Genomic DNA, 3,081 nt, shown 5'->3' on the forward strand with positions numbered 1-3,081 from the left:
GACAGGCCCCTCCCCCATCATCCACTCACCTAGGGAACCTTACTGTGGTCAGGGCTTTTCAGCTCCATGGGGTAGGGTTCCACAGCTTCACTTCATGATGCACTTACTAATGGTGATGAAAATAAAACATAAGAAAGGTGTACAGTTTCTCTCTGGTTACCTTTATTTCATAGGCAACAGAAAAAGAAATAGCAACGATTACGATTGGTACAAATGTTGTTGATATTGTATTTTATCATTTTGTAAGAAGAGACAATAAGCAGTACACTTCTATAAAACCCATACAGGCAGCCACAATCAGAAACGTCAAGACACAAAGAAGAAGCAAACGAGAGTCAGTGACAATGATTCTGGAGCTCTGAATTAAATCTTCTCTGAGAATAATCTGACATGGAACGTGTTAAAGAACAGCTCCAGGGGCCGGGAGTTTGGCCTAGTGGTTAAAGAGCTTGCCTAGCATGCACGAAGACCCGGGTTCGAGTCCTCGGTACCACATACATAGAAAAAAGCCGGAAGTGGTGCTGAGGCTCAAGTGGTAGAGCTCTAGCCTTGAGAAAGTCCAAGGACAGTGCTCAGGCCCTGAGCTCAAGCCCAGGACTGGCAAAAAAAAAAAAAAAAGAACAGCTCCAAATAAAACACTTTCGAACACATGTGTCACTTCCACATTCTTTCAGAGACAAAATAGTCTAAAGGCAAAAACTGTCTCCTGCCTGCCCTGAGTGGATGGCAGGGCTGGGGGCTGCTGGTGGAGGTCCTGTGTGTTCTGGAAGAGCAGTGGGCAGGTCTGGGGCAGCTCTGTGGACCAGTAACAATACCACCAATGTCACGTGCACTTGTGGATGTTGAAAACACTTTGTCCTCTGCTTCCGGAGCAACCTGGCCTACGATCATTTGGTTCTGTTTTTTTTTTTTTTTTTCCAAGATTTTATTAATATTGCTTATTACCACATATTTCAAATGTCAAGTTTAACAAACAAGTATTCAAGAAGGGATTCTCTATATACAATCACTGGCACATAGATGTTAGGACATCATTAAAATTAAACTGAGGGTTTGTATGCCATAGATACCTATCAATCTAGATAGTATAACACTATGTCTATAGAGTATATATCCCATCATATATTTTTATGTCTATGTAGTTATATCTCCAAGACCATGTCCATAACTTTGGGTACCCAAATATTGAGCCATCGCTCTTGTACTGTTTGGATCTAATGTCCACATGTTAAGGAGGCCTTGCGCCCTTTGTTCCTTTGGTCTTGACTTATGTCACTCAACATGATTCGCTCTAATTTCATCCACTTCCCAGCGAATGCCATTTTTTTACTTTGTCTGTTGGCTATGTAGAATTCCATTGTGTGTGTGTGTGTGTGTGTGTGTGTGTGTGTATATATATATATCTCACATTTTTTTATATCCATTCATCTGCAGTAGGGCATCTGGGTTGTTTCCATTGCTTGGCTATTGTGAATAGTCATATCCTGGGTTATGATGCTCAGGGTAGAAGCCCAGAAGTGGTATGGTGGGATCATAGGGAAGGTCTATTTTCAGTTCTTTAGGAAACCTCCACACTGCCTTCCAGAGTGTCTGTACTAGTTTACATTCACACCAGCAGATTCTGTTTTATTAAACATGATATCTGGCATCATCCCATCCCTGTGTGCAAGTTCCCATTTGATCTTACAGACATTAAAAAAGGTGAATTGAATAAACCAGTTGTAGGGGCTGAGAGTGTGGCCTAGTGGTTAAAGTGCTTGCCTAGCATGCATGAAGACCCAGGTTCAATTCCTAGGTACCACATACACAGAAAAAGCCAGAAGTGATGCTGTGGCTCAGGTGGTAGAGCTCTAGCCTTGAGAAAGCCCAAGGACAGTGTCCAGGCCCTGAGTTCAAGCCCAGGGCTGGCAAAGAAAAAAAAAGAATCCTGTTGAAGTGTTGAGATGCAAGACCTTGAGTTCAAATCTGACTACTGCAAAAAAAAGAAAGGATGAAAGAAAGAGAGAATCAGCAAGATTGCCACTGTTTTAGTTTCCTCCCACATTTTTTCTTTTTTGTGGGTCATGGGGCTTGAACTCAGCCTGGGTGCTGTCCCTGAGCTCTGCAGCTCAAGGCTGCTGTCCTACCATTGAGCCAAGCCCCACTTCCCATTTTCTAGAGGTTAATTAGAGATAAGAGTCTCAGGTCTTTTTGTGCCTGGGCTGGCTTTGAACCCTGATCCTCAGATCTCAGCCTCCAGAGTAGCCAGGATTACAGGCGGAGCCACCACGCCCAGCTCCCCTTCCATCTTTTTTTTTTTTTTTTTTTTTTGCCATTCCTGGGCTTGAGCTCAGGGCCTGAGCACTGTCCTTGGACTTTCTCAAGGCCAGAGCTCTACCACTTGAGCCTCAGCACCACTCTATGTTTGTGGTACCGAGGAATTGAACCTGGGTCTTTGTGCATGCTAGGCAAGCACTCTACCACTAGGTCAAACTCCCAGCCCCCCTCACATCTTTTAAGAAAACTTTTATCAAGGTGCTGGTGGCACCTTGTAATTCTCACTATTCAAGAGGCTGGCATCCCAGGCTTGTGGTTCATAGCTATCCTGGCAGAATTGTCTGCGAAACTCCTGTCTTCAAATAACCAGCAAAAGGCTGAAAGTGGGGCTGTGGCTCAAGTGGTAGAGTGCCAGTCTCGAGTGAAAAAGCCAAGGTAAGGGTACAAGGACCTGAGTTCAAGCCCCAGTACTGACTACACTTTTGATTTTGAAATGAGTGGACATAGCTGTGCAAGACCAGGATGCAGAAGCCCTGTGTTCGCCTCACCCTGATTGCTGGGCACAGCCTCATTCCACTTGTGTGCTCTTTGTCCCGTGGTCACACGCTGCTTCCAGCCCCCGGCCCCCTCCGCAAGGTCCTGATACTTGCTGAGCCCATGCTCCATCCACGTGGAATTGCGCCCATTTCCCGGGGCACCAGCCTGTCACCTGCTGGTGCATTCCCCGAGCCTCTGTGGGCCATTTCCTGCCTGACCCAGGCCTGGGTGCTGTCCCTGCCCATTTTTGCTCAAGGCTAGCCCTTTTCTACTTGCCACAGCTCCATT

This window comes from Megascapheus bottae, chromosome 11 (genome assembly GCF_031878675.1).
Source record: "Megascapheus bottae isolate mThoBot1 chromosome 11, mThoBot2.hap1, whole genome shotgun sequence".
Lineage (NCBI taxonomy): Eukaryota > Metazoa > Chordata > Mammalia > Rodentia > Geomyidae > Megascapheus > Megascapheus bottae.